This window comes from Ursus maritimus, unplaced genomic scaffold, assembly GCF_017311325.1.
Source record: "Ursus maritimus isolate PB19 unplaced genomic scaffold, ASM1731132v1 scaffold_6, whole genome shotgun sequence".
NCBI lineage: Eukaryota > Metazoa > Chordata > Mammalia > Carnivora > Ursidae > Ursus > Ursus maritimus.
In genome coordinates, this window is record NW_024426774.1 from 80,661,608 (window position 1) to 80,669,715 (window position 8,108).

Here is an 8,108-nt window from a genome sequence, read left to right on the forward strand (position 1 = left end):
CTCAGCTGTGGTGAAGTTGATGAGGGTATAATGGACTCACTGTTGTGTCTCCTCAAAGTTGATACATGGAAGCCGTAACCCCCGGTGGGGATGGTTTTTAAAGACGGGGCCTTTGGGAGATAATTTGGGCTAGCTGAGGTCATAAAGGGTGGGGCCCTCATGATGGGATTACTGGCCTTTATAAGTGGCCTTCTTGTAGAAGAGGACCTCTCTCCCTCCTTCTCCTCCTCTGCTTCCTCTTCTTCCCCTGTTCCTGCTTTGAGAAGAGGCCTTATGGGGACAGACTGAGAAGTCAGCCATCTGCAATTTCCAAAGAGAGCCCTCATCAGGAGCCGAATCAGCCAGCACCTTGATCCAGGCCTTGCAGTCTCCAGAACTCACAGAAGCAAACGTCTGCTGTTTAAGCCCGCCAGTGAATGGCTGCAGGGCTCTGTGACAGCGGCCTGAAGAGACTATGACAGAGGGTGAGTCGACAGGGGAAGAGGCACACCGTGGGCACTCGGCCCAGGCAGCCCGGCCTGACACATACCCACAGTATATGCTTGGGGATGTACAACTATGCACGTGCACGGCCCTCCAAGCTTGTGCCAGCACAAAATTCCGAGAGGCCATCTGGAGGCCATCTTTATCAAAACCACTTCCTTTTGGCACACACTAAAGCCGGTGTAAAAACATCTTCAGCGCAGTCTCAGGGAGAGAAAGAATTGGGTCAAGTGCGAGGAGGAGTGGTTGCTCATGGTCCCTGTCTTAGTTTGCTCGAGCTGCTGCCACAAAAACATCATACACTGAGTGTCTTACAACAAACGTATTTCTGATCATTCTGGAGGCTGGGACGTCCAAGATTCTGGTGCCGTCAGACTCAGTGTCTGGCAAGACCCCTTTTCCCGGTTCAGAAACGGCCCCCTTCTCCCTGTGTCCTCACATGGTGGGGGGAATGAGCTGGCTCTCTGGGGTCCCTTTTATAAGGACACTAATCCCATTCATGATGGCTCTGCCCTTGTGACCTAATCACGACCCCTAAGCCCCACCTCCTAATACCATCATACTGGGGATTAGGTCTCAACATACAAATTTTGGGGGAACACTAACATTCAGACCACAGCAGCTGTCAACAAAGGAAAGCTTCTGACCTCATCCCTCCTAGTGGCCATCAGCACCACGCTCCAACAGCACAGGACAGCAAGACCTCTAGAAGCCCCCAGCAACTTCCTCCAGCGCCGGCTCAGAGCCCTGCCACCCACTTCTTCCCTTCTCTGCTCTTCTGCCACTTGCCGTGTGGTCCCCTTGGCACATGCTGGGCTGACTGACATCTCCCTGGCCTAAAATGTTATCAGTTCATCCCACTTATCAAAAGCTAAATGGCTCCTACTTCCCCCCCGGCACTTTCTTTTTGAAGCCTATTTTTATCTGGAGCGCAAATTCTTGGTTTCACCAGCAACCAAGGCGTCTGGGGAACACAGCATTTAAAGTCTTCTTCTCATCCCCAGAGCTGATTATCGATATGTCCACCCTGTCGTATTCCGGGAGGATGGCTGCTTTCCCAGACCCACTCCCAACGTGAAATTAGGCCGCGCTTAAAACAAACAGTGGCTCAGACAGCGTGGGAGGGAATCACTGGCCTACATAGAAGAAACACTGGGGGCTTTCTATTTTAGACCCCAAAGCAGAAGGAAATGCCTCCCCCCCACACCGGTGACACTTGTACTAAGAACACTTAGTAAAAATCGATTGTCAGAGTTAAAAAAAAAAAAAAATGCCCTCGAGAAGATCCAGCCCAGGGATTTTAAAGCAGGGTCGCGCATCAAAAGGGTGACACAGATCTGAACCCCGAAGAGGGTTTTCAAAGCCGACCAGAGAACCCGCTTCTCTCATTGGAGCTGAATCATAATGGAATTTACATGGGGCCTGTTGATTCTGTGTTTTGCCATCCCTGTTTGGGGGCTGGGCGGGGGGGGCTGTTTTGATCACTGTAGTTCTGTGCCAGGCGGGCAAGCACAGATCATTCATGAGTCCTGCTTCGCCCTCTCACCTGCGGGTCCGAATCTGTCCACCCCTCACCGTCTCTGATGAAGTGAAGAGGTAGAAAGTGGGGAATGGTGGGGCTCATAGAGGAACAAAGGGGAGCCAATGAAGTTGAAATATTTGATCTTCTCTCCCTTTTCCTTGAGAGAGGCCCTGGCACATTTCCCCTCCTGCCGCTTCAATTGTTCATTCATCTCATTTCTTTGCTTCATTTGTGTTTCTCATCTTAGAGATGATTTTTTTTTCACCTTTACTACTTCTTTCCGCCTGTCTCCCTCTCACCTCCCCATTCCTCCCGCCCAGATCTTCCTGGACGACAATGAAAATGACTTTACCATGCGCCTCTCACTTGTGTTTCATGATGTGGCACGAGGGTCCAAACCGCAGGGGACACCCAAAGGCGGCTTTGTCCCCAGACGCCCTCCAGGCCACTCCACGGACTCTCAAACCTCTGAAACCCGCAAAGTCACCTTGGCGGGCTTGTAGAAACGCAGGTTCCCAGGCCTCCCCCCACCGACTTTCATTTAGTGGGTGCAAGGTGGCTTCCGACACTTCAGAGCAGAGCACAAAACGATTCGTCCCGGAACGTACAGCGGGAACGCCGGTGTGGCGAAGGGGCCTTCAGATTTCTATTCAGCCGTCCGTACAAAACACTCAACTCCCTGCCCCGCGCTCTCCACGTCCCCTGTGATGTCACAGGGACTGCGTCGCGGGCACCACACAGGGGGGGTTCGGGACCGGGGGAGATCAGCATATCGAGCGCACTGGGCACCGGGCAATGTCGTGGGCACCTTCACTCCCACCTCACCTCTTGTGCACGCGCTCGCGAAAATCGCAGGTGCTTTGGATAAAGTGCAAATGTTAAGAGAACAGGAAACTCTTGTAGAAATGCAGCTTTTGCCTTAACCTCAAAGGTCTTCCGCACACTGCGAGTCCTGAACCTCGGGAACTTGAGACGAAGGAAATAGTTCCCTTTGGGTCCCCGCCTCTGTCATCGCCATCTCCAATAACCCGAAGTGTGACATGTGGCAAGAGTCATCTCGGGAAAAGACAACAGGTTTGAATTCCGCTTTCATTACAGTCCTTTGAGCTGGGTCTCCCTTTGTTGGGTTGTAGTTGTTATATTTCCTCCCCACCTCATCTAGCCAGACTGGGCCCAGCCTTTCTCTGCCCATGGTCCCGTCCCACCGCACATCAGGCAACTCCTGGCTGACACCAGGGGCCAGGCTGGTGACCCTGAGCCCCTGCTTCCTCCCCTTCAGAAGAAGTACTCCCCACCCCCACAGGAAGCACTCCGGCTCAGGTGCACCAGGGCTGGTTGCTGGCCTCCCTGGCTCTTTTCTGGATTTGTTTGTTTTTCACATTCTATACTTTTTTTTTTTTTTTAATTTTTATAGGCATCCCAGGCACAGGGCCAGGCACACTCTCTGGACAAGAAAGATTGTCTTCAGCATTCCTGAATCCTCCAGAGTGTGACTGATGGGCACTGAGTCTTCAGTGATAATGTAAACAAGCCCAGAACTTCAGGTTTCTCAGCATAAAAAAATTAGAAAAGTATGGGAGAAACATCTAAAAATTGAGTAAGGACATCTGATCCATAAAAACACGTGGAGCCTCCCCTTCCATAGTCCCAACTCTTCCTCCTCCGACTGGTACAAAGATTCATTCTTTACCAAATGTACACTTGACTCTCCATCCGTTTAGTTCAAATTGTGTCCCCTGCTTCAGGAAAAGCAATGTAGAAACCACCTCTCCGATGTCCTTAGGCCTACTGTGTGCCTGTGATATGAAATTGCAGGCAACGTACAATTGTATATTGCTGAACCCATAGAGGGGAGCCTATGGATATTTACAAAAGGAAGGATGATGCATGTTTGTTATTTTATGAGTACCGTTATAAATGACAGTCGTTGTATGGGGTTGTGGGAATGTTTACAATTGGGGAGGGGTCAGTTGATTTATCCCAAATTCTATATATTGTTTCAAAATATAAATCATTTGCACTTATATTTTTATAATACAGTTACTACTCTTAAACACTGCATTCGTTTCCTAGGATTCCCAAGGCAAATTATCACAAACTGGTTAAAACAAAGGTAGGTTAAAACAAAGTAAATTTATTCTCCCATTTTTCTGGAAGCTAGAAGTTCAAAATCAAGGTGTCAGCAAGAAAATACTCCTCCCTCTGGAGTCTCCAGGGAGAAACCTTCCTTGCCTCTTCTTGCATCTGGTGCTTGCCAGAAATTCCTGCTGTTCTTCAGCTTATAAAAACATCACTCCATCCTCTGCCTCTGTCTTCCTGTGGCCTCCTCCCCTATAGATCTGTGACCAAATGCCCCTCTTCTTATAACATAGATTTAGGTCCCTGATGGCCTCATCTTAAATTGATTGCAGCTATCCTTCCCAGAGGATCTTCAAGCAAGGTCACGTTCACAGATTCCAGGATGTGAATTTGGGGGGGAGCAATATTAAACCCAGTTCAGGCATTATCTTGTCCTGAAAACTGCAAGTACATAAAATTCACTGAAATTCTCCCTCCGTTGTTTTGTGGAAAAAGCAGATTTGTGTTTCCCTAAAGCCCTGACTTCATTCATCAGCTCATTAGGGGAGGGTGTCAGAGTACAGAAGTTAATGAGAGAACCATTCTAGAAGGCTGTCCATTTCTACTTGGACCAAGGTCCAGGCCTGTGTTTCTGGACTGACTCCCATTCCAGAGAGAAGATTCTCAAGTCCCGGAACTGGGACCGTCAGGGAGAGAGGGTAGAAACTGCCCAGTTACCACGTGTCTGCAGGCATTTCAAACCTCAGGGTCCGATGTTGTCTTAGTCCGCTGGGGCTGCCATACAAAATACCACAAACTGGGTGGCTTTAACAACAGACAGTTATTTTCTCGCAGTTTTGGAAGCTAGAAGTTTAGGATCAAGGTTCCAACCAACTCGATTTCCCTTGAGACCTCTCTTCCTGGCTTTCAAGCGGGTGCCTTCTCACAGTGTCCTCATATGGCCTTTCCTCTGTGTGTGGGGAGACAGAGCGAGAAGGATCTCGGGCACTGCTTCCCCTTCATAAGGACAGCAATCCTATAGTCAGGGCTTCAGCGTGTGAATTTGAGGGGACACATTCAGTCCACAGCAGAAGGGACCTTGGAAATAATAGGGCAGATCTCCGGTTTCACAGGCGAAGACTGTTGTACAAGGTGACAGGTCTTGATAAAGGTCACCCAGTTTGACAAGGCTGGAATAGTCTGAGCATTCCTCCATTCTATGGAAACTCTAGGCAAAAGTCTTGACTTTTATTTCTTTTTGTCAGAATACAGAGATGATAAATAGGTAGATAAATACATACTTCTTAAGTAAACAAACATGGATGGCATCCCCTTCATTTTGACTTATGTCCAAAGGCAATGTAGAGAAGCTTCATCTGATGACACCTTCTGTGAGCGGTCACAGATGAAAGTGGGTAACCTTTTTGGATTCCCTGTGAACCTAGCACTGTGTCTTATCCATGGTTGGCATAGATTAAATGTAGATAATATTTATATTAATAGCTAACTTTGTATTTAATACTTCGTACTATTCTAACCACATGTATTAACTGATTTAATCCTCACAATAATTTAATAGATAGGTTTTGTTGTGAGTGGCATTTCACAGATAAGAAAGTTGAGGCATAGGGAAATTTATTAATTTACTCATGACTCAAGAATGAATGAATGAGGGGCACCTGGGTGGCACAGTCGTTAAGCGTCTGCCTTCGGCTCAGGGCGTGATCCCGGCGTTATGTGATCGAGCCCCACATCAGGCTCCTCCGCTGGGAGCCTGCTTCTTCCTCTTCTACTCCCCCTGCTTGTGTTCCCTCTCTCACTGGCTATCTCTATCTCTGTCAAATAAATAAAATAAAATCTTTAAAAAACAAAAAAATTCTTTAAAAAAAAGAATAAATGAATGAATGAATGAAGGTATCTGAGGACTAGTCTTAAGCTTTGTGCTTAAACCCTGCCTAGCTATACCACTCTCCTTCCAGCAACCTCTAGCCAGAATTTGGCTTGGGGGGCTTTGCTACTGTTTTGTTGTTGTTAAAGGTACGAGGATGCAGACAAATCACTAATAACAAAACCACTAACTATAAATATTCAATACTCTTTTATCAGCGTTTTTATGAACACTCATATACGCACTTACGCTAAGGCATTTCCTGGAAATAAGACTTAACCTCACTACATACTGTAATGTATTCTGTTATTTTCTATCGTGTTCCATTTTAGTTTAGTTTCTTCGATGTAATTTTTTCATGCAGATCGTGACCAACAAAATGGATTTCATGAGCCGCAGTTGCGTCCCTATCAGCCGTAGGGAAAGCAAAAGTGCCTTCTAGAAGAGGCTATCCGAATTAGTAGAGCTGCCTTCTGCTTTCATTTGCTGAAGTTCAGAATTATAAAGCTTTGTAATATGTAAGATGCATAAAATGTGTACGCTTAAAAGCTCTGAGTATTGTTGTGGGGTGTTTTTTTTGTTTTTTTGGTTTTTTTAAGATTTTATTTATTTATTTATTAGACAGAGACAGAGACAGCCAGAGAGAGAGGGAACACAAGCAGGGGGAGTAGAAGAGGAAGAAGCAGGCTCCCAGCGGAGGAGCCTGATGTGGGGCTCGATCCCATAACGCCGGGATCACACCCTGAGCCAAAGGCAGACGCCCAACGACTGAGCCACCCAGGCGCCCCTGAGTATTGTTGTTTTTAAGGAATGCTTTGTCATTAGCCTGGAATAAACGGGACGAACACACTTCAGAGATTTAGGCTCTGGAAACTCATTTAGTGTTTCTCTGCTCATATGACTTTGTGTTTCCCTTCATTTCGATGGGACCTTCTTAAGAAAAACACATTTTATTGTTAAAAGAAACAATTCAGGTCAGACACCAGATTATAGTTCCAGCGAAGTTCTAAATTGTGAAACCCAAATGTGTCCCCACATCTTGGAGGTGAATTCAAGTTCTTTTGTTATCTAGCAGCACCGCGGTCAGCCTATTTTCTTGACACATCGACTATGACGCAATCAACCCCCTCAGAGTATAAGATTCAAAGCTCATGTTCTGATCATTTGGTTTGATACACTCGGTCAGAGGCAACAGTATGTCCTGGAGATTTGCATCCTCTAATGCTTCAGAGAGGAAAAACATCAAGGGATGAATTGAAATGCATTTTGGAATGTTGCACTCAGAAAGGTAAAAAGAGCTAATATATTTTAAAATGATGATAAAAAGATAGGTTTGAAGTATTCCCTCTTTATATATTCTGTTTATTTTTAAAGCATGCCATAGGAGGGGGCCAGGAAGGAGACAGTGCATACCCAATTGAATTGAAATGTTTCCTGAAAATATTCAGATCTTATTTTTAGGAGAAAATGCATTATGAAGACCAAAAGGACAGAAATGCGTATATCCCTCACTGTAATAAAAAGTTGTAGGAGTTAACTTTTAAAGAGATTTACTGATAACAGTTTTCTTTCCCTCAAACATGCCAGTCCCCTGGCCCATCCCCTTCCTAAAGCAAGACTGAGTCATTTCACAAGAAGCCATGCCAAGAGATGATTCTAAATATACTGAGTAATCCAAAACAGTATTTGTATCTGGCATTGGAATGTACTTTGTCAGAGCAGTGTTTCTAAAGACAGTCAAATTTGCGCTCCCTCCCTGAGGATCATGACGTGGCAGATCCTGCCAGAAGCCTGCTATATTGGGGCAGTGGGGGTGGGGGGCAAATCAAGGACACGATACCGCACAGAGATCATTGGTCTGTAATTCATCAAGACTTGAGTCCAATGATTCTCAAAGCTGAACAGTCATCGGGATCACCTGCAGGGCTTGTTAAAATGTGGACCACTGACCCCCCCACCCCCCCACACACACCCCTATATAATTTCTGATATGGGGGTGGGGCCAGAGAATTTGCAGAGTCAACAAGTTCCCAAGGTGGGCTGCTGCGGGTGGTCCAAAACACACTTTGAGAACCACTGCTCTAGTCCTGTTTTCTGGAACCAGGACACTTCGACCTAATCCCAGTGGTAAAGTAGAGAGCCTTCCTGTTTTCTTTA